Genomic DNA, 24,546 nt, shown 5'->3' with positions numbered 1-24,546 from the left:
CATGTATTAACAACTTGATCATGTGATCTCGAACAACGTGGTCGAAGAACGAACGAACAAATAACGAAGAACGAAAGAGCAAAAGAACGAAGAACGAAAGAACAAATAAGAACGTACAAGCGGATAAGAACAGGGAAGGAAAAAAAAATTTTGGTTTTTTTTTTGAGATTTTAAAACAAGGGAGTATGGGTGAAAAGACCGTGAAAAACAGAGACCGACAGTAGTTGCAGCGCGATCGAAGAACCGCTGAGACAAAAAACAAAAGCCTCAAGCCAAGGTCTGAGGACACGGTAGCCTACTAATACTAGCACTACACTAGGCCTCAGAATACACGATACGAAAAAAACCGACGATTCTGTACACAGGTATGAAAAACCAACACCGAGAAACCTATTAAAGTCACTCCAATAGGTACATGCACCGAAAGAAAGATAAAGATACGCCAAAAACATAAATGTGAAAGATCACTTAGCTTCGAAAGCGTGAGCGCATGGAACAGCTTCGAAAAGACGTGACCTCGCCGTGATCTCGCGAGAGAGTCCCTCAAACCTCTGAGCATTTCGTTTCAGGATCTTTGACACCTGACCTTGAGTGATGCCATACTGCCGAGCAATAGGACGCTGTTTCATGCCGTAATTTCGTAAAGCCACCACTCCATGACAAACAGCATTGTTCGAGTCTGACGAGTCTTGGGGGAATTAAAGGGTCGTCAAAGGTCTGAGGGGTCTCAGCAGTCTTAACGCAATTAAGAGGGTTAAGTAAGAGGGTGGTCATTTTATTTGAAGAAGAAGAAGACGTTTTCGTCACATATAAACATACATACATAGCGAACTACAGACTTGGCATTTAATATGGAATATTTTTTTTTTCTTGACTTGGGTTTACTTTCTTAACTCATTATATCAATCTGGTGAGTTTCTTTTACACTTTGGTGATTTATTTGTTAAAGGAACCATGTCACTGATTGTCTGTCGCAGCAAGAAGTCAACAACAGGATTATATCACAAGTGGCGTGGCAAAATGTACGGACAGGTGCATTTGATGATTGGCTTCACAGTCGGGTTTCAAGGGTTGTTGCGTTCTGTATTAGTGGAAAACAACTGCAGCACGTCTCCAAAAGTTATTGCCGCTTCCTCTGGAGATGGTCCGTCAACTCGACAATGCTGTTTGTCATGAAGTGGTGGCTTTACGAAATTACGGCATGAAACAGCGTCCTATTGCTCGGCAGTATGGCATCACTCAAGGTCAGGTGTCAAAGATCCTGAAACGAAATGCTCAGAGGGGTGTCCCTACTCCAATACCGAGGCCAGGACGTCCCCGCAGAACCACAAGGAGGGATGATCGCCAGCTGCACCGGTTAGGCCGCAATGGCCGTACCAAGTCAGCTAATCGGCTTAGGGCTGAGTGGCAGCAACTGACAAATGTGCCTGTATCCAGAAGGCTAGTCGACCAATGACTGGTTCAAGCAGGCTGTCGTGCCAGGCGTCCCCTGAGAAAGCCATGCCTGACCAGACAACACCACCAGCGCCAATTGTAGTGGGCCAGAGAGCACCGTCAATGGCAGCCAGGACACTGGAATCACGTGATCTTCAGTGACGAGTCTAGATTTATTTATTTATTTTTCTTTATTTTTATTTTTATTTTTATTTTTGTTTTTGTATACAAGATCGAGGCTCGTGAAAGAGCGAACATTAATCACACAGAAAGACAAACAGACACACAAAACAAATAACATCGGGAGCAGTAGACAAGATGGGGAGAGAGGGGGAAGGACACAAACACAACATTTGAGAGCAGGGACCGAGAGACATGGAGACATCGAGAGAACTGTGGGAGGTAGAGGGCTTTGGGGGGAAGGCATGGGAAGGGGGGGGGGGGTGGGAGAGGTATAAAACGTATGGACACTGCCAAGACTTCCAGGAAAGAAGTTGGAATTTCAAACAAGGTGGATCTGGGGTGAATTAGTGGGGGTAGAAAAGATCAAGGTTTTGGATGGGGGAAGATAAGAGATGGTGGTGAACAGCTGTTTTGAAGACCTGGAGGGAGGAGTGTGATTGAAGTGAGTATGGGAGTTTGTTCCAGAGGCGGGAGAAAAGAGGAATGAAAGAGTGAAGGTGAGCAGAGAGCCGAGATTTCGGCAGTTTAACCATCAGAGGGTGGCTGGCAGATCTTGTGCGACCTGTAGGAATATTTGGGGGACAGAGCACAGAGAGAGCTGGGGGAGCAAGGCCGGAGAGGAGTCGGTAGAAGACAGAAAGACCACCTACCTGCCTGCGGTGAGTGAGTGAAAGGCCCTCAGAGATAGCTTCATCGCGGGAGATTCCAATGATTCTGAAAGCTTTGGATTCAACAGCGTGAAGCCGAGCCAGGTGTGAGGCAGGAGCACCAGCCCATAGGGGAGAACAGTATTCCATTGAGCTGCGGATGAAAGCCTTGTATGTGGTGAGGAGCTCAGGTGTGCCTAGGAAGGACTTCGCACGACGGAGGATGCCCAGTCGGCGACTGGCTTTGGAGGCCAGCTTGGAAATGTGGTTTTCCCAAGAAAGATCATGGCAGATGGTGAGACCCAAAAGCTTGAGTGACAGAACTTCTTGGAGAGGATTGTTGAGAAAGTAGATGGGAGGGTTGTCCAGTCGATCTTTTCGGAGAGACATAGTAAGAGTGTGAGATTTGTCAGGATTGAAAGACATGTTCCACATGTTTGACCAGTCTGTGATTTTGTCCAGGTCTTCAGAGAGTGAGGAGGCTGCAGACTGCCGATCTGAGGGAAGAGGAATGGAGTGGCAGAGAGTGGAGTCATCAGCAAAGAGATACAGAGGATTTTCCAGAGAGTCGGAGAGATCATTGATAAAGACCAGAAAAAGCACAGGGCCCAGCACACTGCCTTGGGGAACTCCAGCCTGAACGGGAAGGGGAGATGAGAGAAATCCATTCAGGGCCACACGTTGACTACGACCAGAGAGGAAGTCCGCAAGCCATGCATGGAGATTTCCATGGATACCATAGGAGGAGAGTTTGGTGAGCAGAGCTGGGTGCCAGACCGTATCGAAGGCACGTGATATGTCAAGGGAGACAGCTCTGATTTCCTGTTTGGCATTGAGGACCTCCATCCATTGTTGAGACAGCAGAAGCAGCATGTCCAGAGTAGAGTGACCTGGTCTGAAACCAAATTGATGATCAGAGATCAAGCCATTGGAGAAGAGGAAAGATTTCATATCCGAAGCAATGATGGATTCCATGACTTTGCTGATAATTGGGAGCAGGCTGATTGGTCTGTAGTTGCAAGGATCTGTTTTTGCACCTTTTTTGTGTAAAGCGGTAATGTTTGCTGATTTCCAGGATGCTGGCAGATGACCTTGAGCAAAAGATAGGGTGAAAAGAACAGAGAGAGGGTGAGATAGAGCGGCAGAGCAGGATTTTAGGACCCGTGGGCTGATGCCATCTGGTCCAGTTGCAGAATCAGAGTCGAGGTTTGACAAAAACTCCTCCACCTTGTCAGGAGAGAAGGTCACAGAGTCCAGGAGCAGTTTGGTTCGACTGGGAAAGGTGGGAACAGAGAGAGATGGGTTTGGGACTAAGGATTTTGAGGCAAACACAGAGTTGAGGCATTCGGCTTTGTCACGTGCGATGTCAACTGTGTGGCCATTTGAGGTAAGGGAGGGGATGGAGGGGGAACAAACACCAGAAACGGATTTGACCAGACGCCACCAGGATTTGGAGGAAGGAGACAGGTTTGAGAGTTCATTCTTGAGTGAGGAGAGATAGTGCTTCCTGGCACTCCTGAGGGTAGACACACACTTGTTCCGAGCTTGGTGGAAGGAACTGAGATTTCCTTCAGTTGGATTAGCCTTCCAAGAGGCAAAGGCAAGTTGTTTCAGGGCAACTGACTCACCACAAGATTCAGTGTACCATGGACGGGAGGAAGGGTAAGACAACTGAAGGCGAGATGGGATAAATCTATGCATGAGAGAGATCAGTTTGCTTTGGAAGAATTCCCAGGAAGAATTGATGTCAGAGGCAGTGGAGATGGGAGACCAATCCAGACGATTGATGGCTGCTTGAAGACCGTCCCAGTCGGCCTGAGTGAAATGCCAGACTCGTCGACGCTGATTTCTGGTCTATCGTGAAGATGGCCACGTCCGAGTGCGCAGACAAGTGCTTGAAGCCTACAACAAAGATTGTATAGTGCCAAGAGTCCAAGCTGGAGGTGGTGGGGTGACCGTTTGGGCTGCTTTTCATGCAGGGGGCAAAACTGACCTGGTTGTTCTGAATGGAAACCTGAACCAGTTCAAGTACAGGGCCATTCTGGAAGAAACATTGCTTCCATTTGCTCGTGCAGCCTTTCGAGGAAACTTTGTCTTCCAAGATGACAATGCACGGCCTCATCATGCTCGCATGATCCAACGCTTTCTTGCTGACCATGGTGTAGAGCATATGGAGTGGCCTGCCATGTCCCCGGATATGAATCCGATAGAGAACTTGTGGGCAGAATTAACGTGTCAAATCGACCACTTGGACCAGCAGCCGACCTCTGTGCGTGAATTGCAGCAGGCTATTGTCACTGCATGGCAAGCGATTCCTGTCCAAACCTTGGCAAATCTCGTGAACAGCATGCGCCAACGTGTACGTGCTCTCCAGAATGCTCGTGGGGGTTACACGAAGTACTGAACTGTAATTTTACTCTCCGTAATCCCAGTCGTAATTTAACTTTTGTTTTTGTTAAAAAAATGTTGGCTAATGTGCAAAATAAAGAGCTACTTCTGGAAAACGTACAGAAGTTTAACACAGTACTGTCCATGAATTGAGTTCGATATCAGTTTACATCACTTTCAAGGATCAATTTATTTGTTTTGAAATGTCAAATGTGGTTTTTGTTTCTTTCAAATGTCATATTAACAAAATCTAGAATAATTTCAACATAATTCCAATGAACTTTTGGTTCGAAGACATCTTGAAAAGTAAGTTCACCCCCACAAAAAAAATATTCCATATTAAATGCCAAGTCTGTATATACGTTTGCTCTATTATAATAAGATTATAATAAGATTACAATATTACAACAAGACAACAAAATGAAAGCATGTTTCTGGGGGCTGTCGGTGCCATGTCCCATGCCATCTGTGTTCATGCATGCAGTGTTTGGACATCTGTGTTCGGCCAAGGGTGTTTTGCAAGCTCCGTGTTTGTTGCCGTCATGATATGGATCCATGCGGGTGAACGGCGGACATCACATCTAAGCCAACCAGATCAGCCTGTTATAAACCTTAGCGATCAATGGCGGCCTAAAGCGAGTCGCAGCCAATTCCATACGCACTTCCATAAATAGATAATGTCCGGATCGGCTTAAATACCTATCACTTCAAGACATCTTACCATTCAGGGTACCCTTTCCGTGTTTAATGAACTTCTAATCATGTTATTGTGGCGGACACAAAAGCCCACTGGCGTGGTGACATCATTCCACGCACCGAGTGGGCGGTGGCCACGCCCGAGGGGTAGGCGTGGCCTCATGATATACCCCGGGCGACCAGCCCGGAGGAGTTTAGTGTTACAGTGTAGTCTTACAATAAAGACGTTTATATGTTACCGCTTGTCCGCTTCCTCCTTGCTCACAAGCAGCGCGCGTAACGCCGCGCTTTACTGGTGACCCTCGACGTTGGATCTGCCGGAGCGATCCTTCCACACGCGACGCCATCGCCATGGCCGCCTTCGTCAAACTTCCGGAATTTTGGGAGGCTCAGGCCGAAGTCTGGTTCGTCCAGGCCGAAGCCCAATTTCAGCTTCGGCACCTCACCGGCGATGACACGCGCTACTGCCACGTCGTCGCCTCCCTCGGGCCCGGCACGGCCGCTCGAGTTGTGTCCGTCCTTCGCCACCCACCGGACGGCCACAAGTACGAGGCACTCAAGCGGCTACTCCTAGCCACGTTCAGCCTCACGGACGACGCACGGGCCGACCGCCTCCTGGATCTCCCCGAGCTCGGTGAGACGCGCCCGTCGGTCCGAATGGACCATATGCTGTCACTGTTGGGCGACGAAGCCCCCGGTTCGCTATTCCGGGCGCTTTTCCGTCGCCAACTTCCAGCGCAGGTTCGCCTCGCGTTGGCCGGGACCAGGCTAACGGAACCCCGAGCATTGGCGGCCGAGGCGGACAAGTACTTCGCCGCTTCGGACACGCGGGCGAGCGTTGGCGTGGCCGTCACGGCCTTCGACGCTGATGTTCCACAGCATCATCTTCTACAGCACGCTGATGTTCCACAGCATCATCTTCTACAGCACGCTGATGTTCCACAGCATCATCTTCTACAGCACGCTGATGTTCCACAGCATCATCTCCTACAGCACGCTGTGGTTCAGCAGCATGCTGATACGCACCTCGTGAACGCCGCCACGCCCCGCCCACCGCCGCGGCGAAAACCGCCACCGCGGGGAAACCCGTCGACTCCACCGGCCTGGCGGAGCCAGCCGCACTCCTCCAGCTCCACCACCTGGTGCTGGTTCCACGCCAAGTTCGGCCACGAAGCTCGGCGGTGTCATCCGCCGTGCTCCTTCAACGGGTCGGGAAACGCCCGGGCCGGCGCTCAATTGTGGCGATGAGCACCGGCCGTTCGAGCAGCCTGCTGTTCATAACGGACACCTTCTCCGGGCGCCGTTACCTGTGCGACACGGGAGCACAGGTGAGTGTCATTCCCGCCGGCACGTCAGACAAGCACGCTGCGGGTGGGGGCCCCGCGCTGCTTGCCGCGAACGGGACGCCCATCCGTACGTACGGAAAACGCTGCCTCTCTCTGCGGTTTGGAGGGCAGGTTTTCCGATGGACGTTCGTCACCGCCGACGTGCCCATGGCACTGCTTGGCGCGGACTTCCTGTGCGCTAATGGGCTCCTGGTCGACGTCAAGCGCAGACGGCTTGTCCAGGCCGAGACGTTCAGCTCGCTCGCATGTGCGTTGCCCAGCTCAACGAGCGGCTTGCCAAGTGGCTTGCCGAACGATTCGGTTCCGGCCACGTTGGTCTGTACGCTTCCGGCAGCGGACGCATTCACCCGCCTCCTCGCCGGCTTCCCGGCCCTCACGCGGCCCACCTTCTCAGCGGGGGCCGTCAAGCACGGGGTGGCCCATCACATCCCCACCGTCGGGCCACCGGTCTACGCCCGGGCACGTCGCCTCGAGCCGACGAAGCTGGCGGTGGCAAAAGCGGAGTTCGCTACCCTGGAGCGACTCGGCATCGTTCGGCGCTCAGAGAGCGCTTGGGCGTCGCCGCTGCACATCGTGCCGAAGCCCGGCGGGGGATGGCGACCGTGCGGGGACTATCGCCGTCTCAATGACGCCACGACTCCCGACCGCTACTCCGTCCCCCACATTCAGGACTTTTCCGCCCGTTTGGCGGGCAGGTCCTTCTTCTCGAAGGTGGACCTCATACGCGGCTACCATCAGGTCCCCGTCAGGCCGGAGGACGTCCCGAAGACGGCGGTCATCACGCCATTCGGACTCTTCGAGTTCCTGCGCATGCCCTTCGGTCTGAAGAATGCGGCTCAGGCGTTCCAGCGACTGATGGACAGCGTCCTGCGTGACTTGGATTTTGTCTACGTCTACCTGGACGATATCCTCGTCGCCAGCGCGTCCCGCGAAGAGCACCTACGCCACCTCCGCACGCTCTTCGAACGCCTGGGCCAGCATGGCCTGATTGTGAACCCCGCAAAGTGCCGGTTCGGCGCCGCCACAATCGATTTTCTGGGGCACCGTGTCACCAGGCACGGCGCCGTCCCCCTGCCGGCCAAGGTGGAGGCGGTGAAGGGGTTTCCGCACCCCCGCACGATCAGAGGGCTGCAGGAGTTCCTGGGCATGGTGAACTTTTACCATCGGTTCCTGCCCCGTATCGCCCAGCTCCTGCGCCCCCTGCACGAAGCTCTCCGAGGTAAGCCGGGCAAAGGCGACGTTACCTGGACCGAGCAGATGGACACGGCGTTCACGGGCGCGAAGCTCGCCTTGGCTAACGCCACCATGCTCGCGCACCCGGCGCCCGATGCACCGATCGCCCTCACCACCGATGCCTCGGACTACGCGGTGGGCGCGGTGCACGAGCAATGGGTGCGTGGAGCTTGGCAACCGCTGGCGTTCTTTAGCCGGCAGCTTCGCCCGCCCGAACGCCGTTACAGTACCTTCGACCGCGAGTTGCTCGGACTTCACTTGGCGGTCAGGCACTTCCGCCATCTGCTCGAGGGCCGGGCGTTCACTGCCTTCGTCGACCACAAGCCGCTGATCTTCGCGATGGGCAAGGTCACCGAGCCGTGGTCGGCCCGGCAGCAGCGTCACCTCTCGGCCGTGTCCGAGTACACGACGGACATCCAGCACGTCGCGGGGAAGGACAACCCGGTGGCGGATTGCCTTTCCCGGGCCGTCGCCCACGCAGTCCACCTCGGCATCGACTATGCCCGGATGGCAGCGGACCAGGCCGCTGACCCCGACGTCCAGGCCTTGCGGACCGCCGTCACGGGCCTCCGCATCACCGAGGTGCCGTTCGACGGCGCGGGCGCGGCTCTCTTGTGCGACGTCTCCCTCGGGCGTCCTCGCCCCATCGTACCTGCGGGCTGGCAGCGCCAGGTGTTTGACGCCATCCACGGCCTGTCCCACCCGGGCGCGAGGGCCTCCCAAAGGCTGATCGCCGACAAGTTCGTCTGGCATGGCCTCCGGAAGGCCGTCCGCGGCTGGGCCAGGACGTGCCTCGCGTGCCAGCGCGCCAAGGTGCACCGGCACACCCAGGCCCCGTTGGCCCCGTTCACGGTGCCGGAACGCCGGTTTGACCACGTCCACGTGGACCTGGTGGGACCTCTGCCCCCCTCGCGGGGTTTCACCTACGTCCTCACCATGGTGGACCGCACCACCCGGTGGCCGGAGGCCGTGCCCTTGGCTTCGACAACGGCGGCCGATGTCGCGCAGGCTTTCATCGCCACCTGGGTCGCCCGGTTCGGCGCCCCCTCAGACATCTCATCCGACCGCGGCCCCCAGTTCACCTCGGAGCTCTGGGGGGCGGTTGCGCAGGGGCTCGGGGTCCGGCTGCACCGAACCACGGCCTACCACCCCCAGGCTAACGGCCTGTGTGAGCGATTTCACCGCTCATTGAAGGCCGCGCTCCGGGCCACCCTCCGCGACGGCGGCTGGGTCGACAGGCTCCCCTGGGTCCTGCTGGGCCTCCGGACGGCGCCCAAGGAGGACCTGCGCGCATCCGCGGCGGAGTTGGTCTTCGGGCAACCGCTGCGGGTGCCGGGCGAGTTCCTCCCCGACTCCACGGCACCATGGTCCGCGGCACAGCAGCGCTCCGCTCTGCAAGAGACCGCCCAGAGGTTCGCCCCGGTGCCAACGGCATGCCACGGGCACCCACCGACGCACGTCGCCCCGGAGCTTCGCCGGGCGGAGTACGTCTTCGTCCGCCACGATGCCCATCGGACACCACTGCGGCCCCCGTACGACGGGCCTTTCCGCGTGCTGGAGACCGGGGCGAAGCACTTCACCCTGGACATCGGCGGTACTCCTGACCGCGTTTCGGTAGACCGCCTCAAGCCGGCCCACCTCGATGTGGACCATCCACCGCCAGTGGCCCGACCCCCACGTCGGGGCCGCCCTCCTGCGGGCGGACCCCCGGCACCGCCCAGCCCCGCCGCCACGGCGCCCCCCGGTCCTGCACCCATCCCAGGGGCAGCCAGGGGCATCCCACCTGGTATCCCTGCACCCCGGACGCCGCCGATCGCCAGGGGGCGCTTCGGCCGGGTCATTCGTCTGCCCCGCAAACTGGCCCTCCAGGTGCGCGGGAATTCTAGGGGGGCGCGTGTGGCGGACACAAAAGCCCACTGGCGTGGTGACATCATTCCACGCACCGAGTGGGCGGTGGCCACGCCCGAGGGGTAGGCGTGGCCTCATGATATACCCCGGGCGACCAGCCCGGAGGAGTTTAGTGTTACAGTGTAGTCTTACAATAAAGACGTTTATATGTTACCGCTTGTCCGCTTCCTCCTTGCTCACAAGCAGCGCGCGTAACGCCGCGCTTTATTATGACATTTGCTATAAAAGTTTCGAAAAGTTAATGTCATTTCCAAAAGGTTATATCCATTTTAATGTATAATCATTTCGTAAATACCCGATTTGCGAGTCACCAAGCTTGTCGACTACATTACGTGTCTCGCTATTGGCCAAATCAAGCCACGTGAGAAAACGTTTAAGTCGTTGGTGTTGATGTGAAGATGATATTGATCTTTCAACTTTCTGCAATGAATCTTTCAACCGATACATGATCCTGCAAAATAATCTTTAGGACGGCTTATATTATTGAATTGTTAATAAATAGTTATAATATGATTCTCTCTTTGTGAAAAAGGAGTTTTATAAAGGAATTACAATAAGCGATCGATGTTTGTAATTCTTCTTGATTGCTCTTCTCACGAATGATGTTAAACAGATTTGAGAGAGGAAAAACGATTTCTTGTGCGAATAAACGAAATTAAATAAATTTTATATGTTTGAGCAAACAGCGCATCGTGACAATACACCGCCCTATATGTTATTTTGATAAATAACTATAATATGGTTCTCTCTTTGTAAAAAAAAAAAAGAAGAGTTTTATCATGGAATTACGATAAACGAGCGATGTTTGTAATTGTGCTTGATTGCTCTTTTCACGAATGATGTCAAACAGATTTGAGAGAGGAAATACGGGTTTGCAGTGTTACGATTATATTTACTATATTATTAGTATTAACGCTCTTATTATTATTATTATTATTATTACTAAAACAATACGACTGTATGAGTTTATTCCATGTTTAAAGTCAACAATGACCCAACCATACACCGCTTCCTTCGAGAAACTTTTGCAATAACAACAAAGGGTTTGCACTGTTACGATTATATTTACGATATTATTAGTATTATAATAGAGCAAACGTATATGGTTCGCTATGTATGTATGTATGTATGTATGTTTATATGCGCTCTGCATGCCTCACCACATGTCGTTTCAGAATCAGAGGGGTAGGCAACTTTGACCATTTCGGTGTCTTTTGGGTCGTCATGGTGTTTTGGGTCTTCAGGGCCATTTGGGTCTTCAGGGTCTTTTGGATCCGCTGGGCCTTTAAGGGTATTTTTGGTCTTTGAGGTGTTTTTGGGTATTCGGGGTGTTTTGGGTCTTCGGGGTGTTTTGGGTCTTTGGGGTGTTTTGGGTCTTCGGGATGTTTTGGGTCTTCGGGGTGTTTTGGGTCTTCGGGGTGTTTTGGGTCTTCGGGGTGTTTTGGGTCTTCGGGGTGTTTTGGGTCTTCGGGGAGTTTTGGGTCTTCGGGGTGTTTTGGGTCTTTGGGGTGTTTGGGTCTTCGGGGTGTTTTCGGTCTTCAGGGTGTTTTGGGTCTCCGGGGTGTTTTAGGTCTTCAGGGTGTTTTGTGTCTTCGAGTTGTTTTGGGTCTTTGGGGTGTTATGGGTCTTCGGGGTGTTTTGGGTCTTCGGGGTGTTTTGGGTCTTCGGGGTGTTTTGGGTCTTCGGGGTGTTTTGGGTCTTCGGGGTGTTTTGGGTCTTCGGGGTGTTTTGGGTCTTTGGGGTCGTTTGTGTTTTTGGGGTCTTTTGGGTTTTTGGGTATTCAGGGTCTTTTTGAGCCTCAGGGCCTTGAAGGGTATTTTGGGTCTTTGGGGTGTTTTGAGGCTTCGGAGTGTTTAGGTCTTCGGGGTGTTTTGGGTCTTTGGGGTTTTTTGAGTTTTTGGGGTCTTTTGGGTCTTTTGGTTGGGCCCGAGGGGTAGGCGTGGTCGCGGGATATACACCGGGCGCGCAGCCCGGAACGCTCCAGTGTTACAGTGGAGCTCTTGAATAAAGACTCTTACAACTTACCGCGTTGTCCGCTTCCTCCTTGCTTACAAGCAGTGCGCGTAACACCGCGCTTCATTGGTGACCTCCGACGTTCTGGTCAGCCGTCACTGACCACCCGAACCCGCCACAGCCATGGCAACCAACGCGGTAGCGATAAAGCTCCCCGAGTTCTGGGAAGCTCAGGCGGAGATCTGGTTCCTGCAGGCCGAAGCCCAGTTCAGGCTTCGAGGCATCACGGCGGACGAGACACGCTACTACCATGAGGTCGCCTCCCTCGGGGCCGGCGCGGCCGCCCGCGTCGTGTCGGTCCTGAGGAACCCACCGGCCGACGACAGGTACGAGGTGCTCAAGCGTCGCCTCCTCGCTACGTTCGGCCTCACGGTGGACGCACGGGCCGATCGCCTCTTGGACCTCCCCGAGCTGGGTGACACGCGACCTTCGGTCCGTATGGACCATATGCTGTCGCTCATGGGCGACGAAACCCCGAACGCTCTATTCCGGGCGTTATTTCGACGCCAGCTGCCGGCACGAGTACGCCTCGCGTTGGCCGGTTCCGTGACAACGACAACGTTGCTACAGGAATGTGGAATTTATTGATTTCATGCTTTAGCATTCACCGTATCTGCATCGCCTGTTTGCTTCTGGCCTCCCACCTGTGCATAGCACAGGTATTTCTCTGGTATAACATGATGTCAAAAGAAGTTATGGACGAGTTATGAATAAACTTGGTGGACCTGTTGGTTCGGTGACAAGAACAATAGATTTTGGTTCATGTCCGAATCCAGATCCGGCCTATCAGTGGATACAAAATGTAAACTGTTCACCTGGTGGAGGTATGCCCTCCACCGAGTGCCTTGCTTTTCTCTGCAACCGTTGGTCTGATTGACAGGAAGTTTTCAGCACAGGTGCGCCCCTTTTTATAGAATTATGATGTGAAAGGGAAGAGACAATTATGTTGCGAATACAGTAAATTATGTTGTGGTTTTTACTTTAACAACGTTATTGTTGATGTACTGTACGATGGAGGCTTGCTTGACGACAATGCACCACGTGGTAACAACGGAGATGTGACGTCACAATAATCAGGTTTGGTTCAACAAAAATCTGGTAACCTAGCAATAATCCCACGTGATGTGTGACGTCACAATAATCGGCTTTAATGCAACAAACAGCTGGTTACGTTATTAGTTCTTTGAACTTTCGCAGGTATCGGACGGTTTTCCTGAAGCACCTGTTATTTTTCGATTACGAAAGAGAATGCAACGAAGGTAACGTGCCTTACACGGTTTTGTTTCTCAACATCAAGTGAATTTAATCTTTTAATGTCGAGTTTAACCATAACTCAGGTGGGAGAGGTGTAAAACACATGGACACTGCCAGAACTTCCAGGAAAGAAGTCGGTATTTCAAAAAAGTGGATCTGGGGTGAATTAACGGGGGTAGAAAAGATCACGGTTTTGGATGGGGGAAGATAAGAGATGGGGGTGAACAGGTGTTTTAAAGACCTGGACGGAGGAGTGGGATTGAAGAGAGTGAGGGAGTTAGAACAAGTCAGACGAAACATGGTGGACAGGTTGGTGCTGTCAAGGACGAATTGATTATATTTTGGTTCAGGTCCGAATCCAGATCCGACCAATCAGTGGATAGAAACCATAAACTGTTCACCTGTGGAGGTATGCGCTCTACCGAGTGCCGCTCTAGTTTTATTTTACCTGGTTTTATGTGTCATTGTGGTGTCTGAAGGAAAGAAAAGATTTGTTGAAATGGAGAATGTGTTCATGTTTTCCGGTTTAGCACACCTGTATTAAGCTGTGGATGAAAGAAAACTGTTCTTTTTCAGGGAATCAAAGATGCTTCCATCATCATCAATCAAAGACGTTGATCTGAACTCCTCACCTCCACACGATTCACCAAAGAAGGAGAAAAACACCCCGTGGAAGCGTGTGAAGTAAATAATTTCATTCACCCCCATCTGCACTTTTGAAAACTTGATTTTGGATATATCTACCTCAGGGAATGTACAATAAATTGACTTTTTCAATCTTTTTCAACTTAGACACATGTTCGGAAGAGACAACAACAAGGAGCGTTGAGCGGACGTTTCACATTCCACGTGAGTAAGAGAATCACCTTTCAGGACGTCATGACATTCATTGTGCTCGCAATAGAAATGGTATTTCTTTGAGGAAACGAATGTGAATCTTGTCGTGTTTCGATCACATTTTGATCCATAATTATTTTCTATATTATCGATTGGAGGTTTCACGGCTGTGGGATTTCTATGACGTGCCTCCATCGAGTTGTTTACCTGGGGTGGGAATCTTGATCCAGATATAAAGGGTCATGCGGGTGTTTTGTATGAAGAGCGAGTTTATCATATGTATAATATATAAATACATCAGGAATACATCAGGAAGAAGATAATTGTTCTTTGGTCATTTTTTGTTACATATCTTTTCTACCTGTCCCAGCTTGTATAATAATCATAAAAGTAGGACCGTGGGTCCTGAAGCTCACCTGGATCACGAGCTACAATCACTCAAACCCCCACAGACCCTCTCAGACAATGATGTTTTTAATGTCGTGAACAAACCGTGAACAAACCGTGAGCCAGGAAACAATATCTCTCCGTTCTCAGGACCGAACTCTCTTATCTGTCTCCCTCTTCGAAATCCTGGTGGCGTCTGCTCAAATCTGTTTCTGGTGTTTGTTCCCCCTCCATCCCCTCCCTCACCTCAAATGGCCACACGGCTGACTCCGCACGTGAAAAAGCTGAATGCCTCAACTCTGTGTTTGCCTCTAAATCTTGTGTCCCAAACCCATCCCTCTCTGTACCCACCATACCCAGTAGCCCGGGACGCGGAGCGGCTGGCCGTAGATGAGCTCGGCGGCGGACGCCCGGAGGTCCTCCTTGGGGGCCGTGCGGAGGACCAAAAGGACCCACGGCAGCCGGTCGGTCCAACCGTCGTCCTGAAGGCCGGCCATGAGTGCGGCCTTCATGGAGTGGTGAAACCGCTCGCACAACCTGTTGGCTAGGGGGTGGTAGGCCATGGTGCGGTGCAGCGTGACCCCCAACGAGCGGGCGACCGCGCCCCAAAGTTCGGACGTGAACTGTGGGCCGCGGTCGGACGAGATGTCCGCCGGTGCGCCGAAGCGCGTGACCCAGGTGGCGATGAAAGCCTGCGCCACGTCGGCGGTGGTGGTGGAGGTGAGGGGCACGGCCTCCGGCCACCTGGTGGTCCTGTCCACCATGGTGAGCAGGTGGGTGAACCCCCGCGATGGGGGCAGGGGACCCACCAGGTCCACGTGGACGTGGTCGAAACGCCGTGCAGGCACGGTGAAAGGTGCCAGCGGGGCCTGGGTGTGGCGGTGGACCTTGGCCCGATGGCAGGCCGTACAGGCGTTGGCCCAGTCGCGGACGTTCCGTCGAAGGCCGTGCCAGACGAAACGCGCCGACACCAGCTTCTGAGAAGCTTTCCGGCCCGGGTGAGAAAGGCCGTGGATGGAGGCGAAGATGCGGCGCTGCCAGGAAACGGGCACGATGGGGCGAGGCTGGCCCTGGGAGACGTCGCAGAGCAGGACGGTGCCTGCGAAGGGGATGTCGGCCAGGCGGAGGCCCGTGTCCGCCGCCTGGAGGGCCTGCACCGAGGTGTCGGTGGTCTGGTCGGCCGCCATGAGCGCGAAGTCCACGCCGAGGTGGACCGCGTTCGCGCTGGCCCGAGAAAGACAGTCGGCCACAGCGTTGTCTTTGCCGGCGACGTGCCTGATGTCCGTGGTGAATTCCGACACGGCGGAGAGGTGGCGCTGCTGGCGGGCCGACCACGGCTCCGTGACTTTGGCCATTGCGTAGACCAACGGCTTGTGGTCGACGAAAGCCGTGGACGGGCGGCCCTCCAGGAGGTGTCGGAAATGGCGAACGGCCAGGAATAGACCGAGCAGCTCGCGGTCGAACGTGCTGTATTTTAACTCGTTCGGCCAGAGCTGCCGGCTGAAAAAAGCGAGTGGCTGCCAAAGCCCGTCCACCCATTGTTCATGGACGGCGCCCACCGCGTAGTTGGAGGCGTCCGTAGTGAGGGCGATGGGCGCGTTGAGCACCGGGTGAGCCAGCAGCGTTGCATCGGCGAGGGCCCGTTTTGCGCTCGCGAAGGCCGTGTTCATGGCCGCGGACCAAACGATGTCATGCTTGGCCGGCTTGCCCCGGAGGGCCTCGTAAAGGGGCCGCATGAGCTGAGCAGCGCGGGGCACGAATCGGTGATAAAAATTCACCATGCCGAGGAACTCTTGTAGGGCCTTGATGGAACGGGGACGCAGGAACGTGGTGATGGACTCGACCTTGGTCGGCAGTGGCACGGCCCCGGTCTTGGTGATGCGGTGGCCCAAAAAGTCAACGGTCGTCGTGCCGAAGTGGCATTTGGCCGGGTTGACAATTAAGCCATGCTCGCTGAGGCGACCGAACAGTGTTCGGAGGTGGAGGAGGTGCTCGGCGCGGGATGCGCTGGCGACGAGGATGTCGTCCAGATAGACGAAAAGAAATGGCAGGTCGCGCAGCACGCCATCCATTAAGCGCTGGAACGCCTGGGCCGCGTTCTTGAGGCCAAACGGCATCATCAAAAATTCGAACAGGCCGAACGGCGTGATGACGGCCGTCTTCGGGACGTCGGCCGCCCGGACAGGTACCTGGTGGTATCCCCGTATCAGGTCAATTTTGGAAAATATGACCCGTCCCGCCAAACGGGTGGAAAAGTCCTGGATGTGCGGGATCGGGTACCTGTCGGGGGTGGTAGCGTTGTTGAGGCGGCGGTAGTCACCACACGGGCGCCATCCGCCCCCCGGCTTTGGCACGATGTGCAGTGGTGAGGCCCACGCGCTATTGGAGCGCCGCACGATGCCGAGGTGCTCCAACGCGTCGAACTCGGCCTTTGCCACGGCGAGCTTGGCCGGGTCGAGGCGGCGGGCCCTGGCGTAGACCGGCGGGCCCGTAGTGGGTATGTGGTGCTCGATCCCATGCCGCACTGCGACGGCCGAAAAAGTCGGCCGTGTGAGGGCCGGGAATTCCGCGAGCAGGCGAGCGAACTCGTTCGCCATCGGGAGGGCGCACGCCAGTTCGGTCGGCGCGGAGCTGCTCATCGTGCACGCCAGGGAGCTGAAGGTCTCGGCGTTGACAAGGCGACGACGTTTGACGTCGACCAGCAGCCCGTGCGTGCAGAGGAAGTCGGCGCCCAGCAAAGCCATGGGGACGCAGGCGGTCACAAAGGTCCACTGAAAGCGCTGGCTGCCGAAGCAGAGGGTGACGTTGCGCGGGCCGAAAGTGCGTATGGCCGAGCCATTAGCAGTGACCAAAGAGGGGCCGCAAACGGCGTCCCACCTGTCCTGCTCGGAGGCGGGTATGACGCTCAGTTGGGCGCCGGTGTCACAAAGGAAACGCCGCCCGGACGCTTTGTCCCGAATAAAAAGCAAGTTGCCCGAGTGGCTGGCGCTCATGGCTGGGAATGAACGCCGGCCCGGCCGTTTCCCGACTTGCCGAAAGTGCACAGGGGTCGGCACGTCCGAGCCTTGTGTCCGAACCTGGCGTGGTAATAACACCACGCCTGGTCAGGTGGAGGCCCCGGCCGTCATGTCGGAAGCGGTCGGTGCGGTGTGGCGGCCGCCAGTTTCACCGGCAGTTCGGCCTCCAACCGCGCAGGGCGCTCGGGCGTCGTGGGCGTCGCCTCGGACGGCGGCAGGCTCCAGGTAGCCGCGCCGATGTGTTGGCCCGCCGAGGAGATCTTATCGGCTTCCCTGGCGAGGGCGCGGGGATCGGTGATCGACGTGCCAGCCAGGGCGAGGCGTACCGGGTGAGGCAGCTGGCGAAGGAACAACTCGCAGAACAGAAAATCCGGAGAGTGCTCACCGAGCAACGAGAGCATATAGTCCATGCGCTCGGACGGGCGCGTGTCGCCGAGCTCGGGCAGGTCGAGCAGGCGCCGTGCGCGTGCCGCCGGTGAGAGGGCGAAAGCGTCGAGGAGGAGCGTCTTCAGCGCGTCATACTTGACGGCAGCTGGCGGGTGCTCGAGGAGGCTCAGGGCGCGGGCGCGGTGGCGGAACTGAGCGCTGCCACGACGTGGTGGAAGCGGATGTCGTCCGCGGTGATGCCTCGCAGGGCGAACTGGGAGTCCGCCTGGGCGAACCAAACAGCTGCGTGAGCCTCCCAGAAGGTAGGCAGTTTAAGAGTCACTGCCGTGTCCATGTCGGTAGGTCACCAGTGAAGGAGCTGCGCTCCAACGCGAGTCGAAAGAAGTGACGCGACCAAAGACGGAATTCGTCCGAGTTGCTTTATTGAAACAAAACAGCTCAGGTATTCTGACAAAAGCCCGTTTATCAGGCAGCAATGTATATACACATTTATGTCGGGAAGTTTGCCCGGCAAAAGCTATACCGGGCATGCCCGGGTGTCAAGGGCGAGCCTTGGAAAGGCGAGTCTGGACCTGCCCGGGCGTGTTTGGCTGCGGCCTGGCAAGTCGAGGCTGGGCGTGCCCGGGCGCTCTGGACGAGCACTGGAAAGGCGAGAGCGGGCATGCCCGGATGCTCTGGGCGAGCCCTGGAAAGGCGATAGCGGGCATGCCCGGACGCTCTGGGCGAGCCCTGGAAAGGCGATAGCGGGCATGCCCGGACGCTCTGGGCGAGCCCTGAAAAGGCGATAGCGGGCATGCCCGGACGCTCTGGGCGACCCCTGGAAAGGCGAGACTGGGCGTGCCCGGGAGGTTCGGGCGTGCCCGGGAACAGTGAGTCCGGGCATGCCCGGGTGTCAAGGGCGAGTCCTGGAAAGGCGAGTCTGGACATGCCCGGGCGTCCTGGACACGGCCTGGCAAGTCGAGGCTGGGCGTGCCCGAGCGCTCTGGGCGAGCCCTGGAAAGGCAAGAGCAGGCATGCCCGGACGCTCTGGGCGAGCCCTGGAAAGGCGAGTCTGGACATGCCCGGGCATCCTGGATGCTGCCTGGCAAGTCGAGGCTGGGCATGCCCGGGCGCTCTGGGCGCGCCCTGGAAAGGCGAGAGCGGGCATGCCCGGGAAAGACGAGACCGGGCGTGCCCGGGCGGTTCGGGCGTGCCCGGGAACAGCGAGTCCGGGCATGCCCAGGAGAGGCGCGTCTGGGCCCGTCCGGACGAGCCCGGCATGGCGATCGCGCCCTGGCCGTGTCCTGGCAGGTGCAAGGCGATTGTGTACCTTCAGCGGGAACCGCTACAGTATAATATATATATACATCAGGAATACATCAGGAAGAAGATAATTGTTCTTTGGTCATATATTGTTACATATCTTTTCTACCTGTCCCAGCTTGTATAATAATCATAAAAGTAGGACCGTGGGTCCTGAAGCTCACCTGGATCACGAGCTACATCACTCAAACCCCCCACAGACCCTCTCAGACAATGATGTTTTTAATGTCGTGAACAAACCGTGAACAAACGGTGAGCCAGCAAACAATATCTCTCCGTTCTCAGGACCGAACTCTCTTATCTGTCTCCCTCTTCGAAATCCTGGTGGCGTCTGGTCAAATCTGTTTCTGGTGTTTGTTCCCCCTCCATCCCCTCCCTCACCTCAAATGGCCACACGGCTGACTCCGCACGTGAAAAAGCTGAATGCCTCAACTCTGTGTTTGCCTCTAAATCTTGTGTCCCAAACCCATCCCTCTCTGTACCCACCGTACCCAGTCGTACCCAGCTGATGATTCTGAATGCTTTGGTTTCAACAGCGTGAAGGCGAGCTAGGTGTGAGGCAGGAGCACCAGCCCAGAGGGGAGAGCAGTATTCCATTGAGCTGCGGATGAAAGCCTTGTATGTGGTGAGGAGCTCAGGTGTGCCAAGGAAGGACTTCGCACGACGGAGGATGCCCAGTCGGCGACTGGCTTTGGAGGCCAGATTTGAAATGTGGTTTTCCCAGGAAAGATCATGGCAGATAGTGAGACCCAAAAGCTTGAGTGACAGAACTTCTTGGAGAGGATTATTCAGAAAGTGGATGGGAGGGTTGTCCTGTCGGTCTTTTCGGAGAGACATCGTAAGAGTGTGAGATTTGTCAGGATTGAAAGACATGTTCCACTTGTTTGCCCAGTCTGTGATTTTGTCAAGGTCTGCAGAGAGTGAGGAGGCTGCAGACTGCCGATCTGAGGGATGAAGAATGGAGCGACAGAGAGTAGAGTCGTCAGCAAAGAGATAGAGAGGATTTTCAAGAGAGTCAGAGAGATCATTGATGAAAATCAGAAAAAGCACAGGGCCCAGAACACTGCCTTGGGGAACTCCAGCCTGAACAGGAAGAGGAGATGAGAGAAACCCATTCAGGGCCACACGTTGACTATGACTAGAGAGGAAGTCCGCCAGCCATGCGTGGAGATTTCCATGGATACCAAAAGAGGAGAGTTTGGTGAGCAGAGCGGGGTGCCAGACCGTATCGAAGACACGTGATATGTCAAGGGAGACTGCTCTAATTTCCTGTTTGGCATTGAGGACCTCCATCCATTGTTGAGAAAGCAGAAGCAGCATGTCCAGAGTGGAGTGTCCAGGTCTGAAACCAAATTGATGATCAGAGATCAAGCCATTGGAGAAGAGGAAAGATTTCATATCTGAAGCAATGATGGATTCCATGACTTTGCTGATAATTGGGAGAAGGCTGATTGGTCTGTAGTTGCTGGGATCTGTTTTTGCACCTTTTTGTGCAAAGCGGTGATGTTGGCAGATTTCCAAGCAGATGGAAGATGACCTTGAGCAAAAGAGAGGGTGAAGAGAACAGAGAGAGGGAGTGAAAGAGCGGAAGAACATGATTTTAGGACCCGTGGGCTGATGCCGTCAGGTCCAGTTGCAGAATCAGAGTCGAGGGTTGACAGAAACTTTTCCACCTTGTCAGGAGGAAAGGACACAGAGTCCAGGAGCAGCTGGGTATGACTGGGTACGGTGGGTACAGAGAGGGATGGGTTTGGGACACAAGATTTAGAGGCAAACACAGAGTTGAGGCATTCAGCTTTTTCACGTGCGGAGTCAGCCGTGTGGCCATTTGAGGTGAGGTAGGGGATGGAGGGGGAACAAACACCAGAAACAGATTTGACCAGATGCCACCAGGATTTGGAAGAGGGAGACAGATAAGAGAGTTCGGTCCTGAGAACGGAGAGAGATTGTTTCCTGGCTCTCCTGATGGTGGACACACACTTGTTTCAGGCTTTGTGAAAGGAAATGAGATTTCCTTCCGTTGGATTTGCTTTCCAGGAGACGAAAGCAAGTTGTTTCTGGGCAATAGCCTCACCACAAGATTCCGTGTACCATGGACGGGAGGAAGGGTATGACAACTGGAGACGAGATGGGATAAATCTGTGCATGAGAGAGAGAGCAATTTACTTTGGAAGAATTCCCAGGATGAGTTGATGTCAGAGGCAGTAGAGATGGGAGACCAGTCCAGATGATTGATGGCTGCTTGAAGACCGTGCCAGTTGGCCTGAGTGAAATGCCAGACTCGTCGACGCTGAGGAGGCTCTCTGAGAATGGTCAGAGAGATGTCCACTTTAACAAGCACATGATCAGAAGAGCCGATTGGAGCAGAAGAAGAGCAGCAGACATTTTCAGGGAAGTTAGTCATAACCAAGTCCAGAAGAGAAGATGCTCCGTTGACTGAGATCCGGGTTGGGAAATTGACAGATTGTGTCAGTCCCAGTGAGTCACAGAAGTCCTTTGCTGAAGAGCCATGGCTGGTGAGAGAGGTACCCACCCCCAGCCAACTGGCATGGTGACAGTTGAAATCACCACATATGAGGAAGAGAGAGTTGGGATGGGTAGATAGAAGTTGGTCCATATTATCAGACAGCGAGATGTAGATGGAGTCATCACTGTTTGGTGGACGGTACAACACGCATATGAACAAAAGGTGGGAGCGAAGGGGAAGCCGTAGCCAAAGGTATTCCTGGGGGTGAGGTGGAGAGAGGGCAGTGCAGGGCGAGTGAGGAAGAGAGTTTTTTATAAAGATAGCAACCCCACCTCCAGAACGAGGCTCAGGTCTATCATACCGGAGGAGGGAGTAACCTGGGAGAGATACCAAGGAATCAGAGACATCATGAAGGAAGAAGGTTTCTGTTAAGCAGATCACGTCTGGTTTGTCAGAAGCAACCTGTATGGAGAGATCAGTTAAGTTTGAGCGAAGGCCCCGGATGTTTGAGGTCCATACTGTTAAGGAAGAGGAAGGGGGAGCATCGGATACAGAACAGGGGGGGGGGAGCGGTAGGGCAGGATGTGGAAGAGGAGGAAGAGGTAGGGAGAGCTGTTGCAGGTGTGTCAGAGATTACAGAATAACTTGGAGAAAGGGAAGAATGGGGCGGACAAAAGGTTTGATGGTGTTTGGGTGAGGCGCAGTGAGGTGTTATTTGAGGAGGGGGAAGAGTGAGGCAGAAGGTTGAGGAAGATGAAGGTGAAAGTTGGAAGGGGGAAGAAGCGGGGAGGACGCTTTGAGGAGGAGGGGTGAGAGGGGAGTCGAGGAGGGGAGGAGTGAGGGAGAGTCTCGGAGGGGAGGGGTGTGGGGGGAGTTTAGGAGGGAAGGGGCAGGGGGGGAGATTTGAAAGGGATGGGTGTTTGGGAAGATTTGGGGGGGAGGGGCAAGGGGGAAGATTTGACAGAGATGGGTGATGGGGAAGATTTGGAGGGGAGGGGTGAGATTGGATTTTGAAAAGTGTACGATTTATGGGAAACGAACATTTATTGCAAAATGAGTTTCTTGAGACATTCGAGTCAAAAATACGTTTGAGGACGCTGAAGGATGGGTGGAGTTCTGGAGAGTTTAGGGAATGAATGAAAGATGCACTGTAAGAGATGGAATTTTTTTTTTGAATGAATAGAATTGGTGAGCAAGTCGAAAGCATCCTTTTATAGAAGAAGTAGAAAAAAGTGTTATAGAATATGACATAATAATAAAGTTCTTCAGGGGACAGATGAAACATGTATTAACAACTTGATCATGTGATCTCGAACAACGTGGTCGAAGAACGAACGAACAAATAACGAAGAACGAAAGAGCAAAAGAATGAAGAACGAAAGAACAAATAAGAACGTACAAGCGGATAAGAACAGGGAAGGAAAAAAAAATTTTGGTTTTTTTTTTGAGATTTTAAAACAAGGGAGTATGGGTGAAAAGACCGTGAAAAACAGAGACCGACAGTAGTTGCAGCGCGATCGAAGAACCGCTGAAACAAAAAACAAAAGCCTCAAGCCAAGGTCTGAGGACACGGTAGCCTACTAATACTAGCACTACACTAGGCCTCAGAATACACGATACGAAAAAAACCGACGATTCTGTACACAGGTATGAAAAACCAACACCGAGAAACCTATTAAAGTCACTCCAATAGGTACATGCACCGAAAGAAAGATAAAGATACGCCAAAAACATAAATGTGAAAGATCACTTAGCTTCGAAAGCGTGAGCGCATGGAACAGCTTCGAAAAGACGTGACCTCGCCGTGATCTCGCGAGAGAGTCCCTCAAACCTCTGAGCATTTCGTTTCAGGATCTTTGACACCTGACCTTGAGTGATGCCATACTGCCGAGCAATAGGACGCTGTTTCATGCCGTTGTGGAAGTGTAACTCAGTGTAACTTATTAATAAGTTACCAGTGCCAATTAATAAGTTACACTGAGTTACACTTCCACAATTCCCTCATCTTTTTGTTTTTGTTTATATTAACCATTAATCTAAACATCAATATAAGTAAACAATCAATCACTACAAGTAAACATCATTACAAGTATAAGTAAATAATCAATCACTTTGGTAATCAAATTCCCTTGGGCATACACCGTCATCCTGCAAGAATCACAAAACATTTCGTTGGTCATTTACTCCTTCCATATCGTTCAATCTATTGCATTTGCATTACAAATATATTTTCAAAACAACACTTCACCATCACCAAGATACAACAATTTCACTTCATTTTCAAGTTTTGTAAAGCATCTGCACCATCTGGCAAAAAACGTTTGCCTCCACACAAATGTTGACTTTGTTTGAAAGGAAGGGCTGATCACTTGTGTTTGAATCCTGGTATGAAACATTTTCTCCTAATGTCTTCATAGCTCCTGCACTACTTCGTGTAGGATTTCGCTGTTGTGGTAACATTGTGGAGTCATAGACTGACCCTGCTCTCCTTGTAGCATTCTTGCCACTTTTTGCTGTAAACCATAGTAATTCCTGAACAAGGCCTTCACCCAGTTGTAGTCGACTTGCCTCCTCCCTCATTGTGAGTGGGCAGCAAGTATTGGTGTGACGTTGATTGGCCAGCAAGATGTGGAACAGGGGTGCCGGATGCATCCACAATGATGTTGGGACCATGGTGTTCAGGTCATTCATGGTCCTTACCAGGAGCAACCAGCAGAATCGTGCACAGCTGTTGTGACAAGGGCACAGCCGTTTTTTTTGCAGCTCCATGCTGGTTCCCCGGACGTTGGTGAAGTAATAACATATGTCCCCGCATTTCACAGAGGTTGCAGGTAAAATGTCGTTGTCCTGCAACTTCTGATGTGGTGAATGTTCGAAGCCTTCGAACAAGAGTAAGTGATCGCCTTTCTTTCATATGTTGCAGTGTGATCCAGGCAAATGGTCACATAAATTTCCTTGGTGAAGGTAAGCATTCATCTCCAAGTTACACGGGAGAATGTCTTCATCATTCTTTGAGAAAGAGGGTGTATGCCACGATTAACTTCATT

The 24,546-nt window shown here is 53.4% G+C and overlaps 1 long non-coding RNA gene across 2 annotated transcripts in view; it reads left to right on the top strand.

Moving 5' to 3' along the window:
- Nucleotides 1-24,546, top strand: part of LOC144892039 (uncharacterized) — a 138,374-nt gene that overhangs the window by 48,012 nt on the left and 65,816 nt on the right. For both annotated transcript variants that reach the window (XR_013623356.1, XR_013623357.1), the window contains exons 2-3: nt 13,679-13,786; nt 13,895-13,951. This is a non-coding gene — a long non-coding RNA (uncharacterized LOC144892039). The remainder of the gene's footprint in view (nt 1-13,678; nt 13,787-13,894; nt 13,952-24,546) is intronic.

This window comes from Myxine glutinosa, chromosome 5 (assembly GCF_964187855.1).
Source record: "Myxine glutinosa chromosome 5, kmMyxGlut1.1, whole genome shotgun sequence".
Taxonomy (NCBI): domain Eukaryota; kingdom Metazoa; phylum Chordata; class Myxini; order Myxiniformes; family Myxinidae; genus Myxine; species Myxine glutinosa.
Note: the sequence above shows the minus strand (reverse complement) of the source record. Positions and strands in the feature narration are given on the sequence as shown.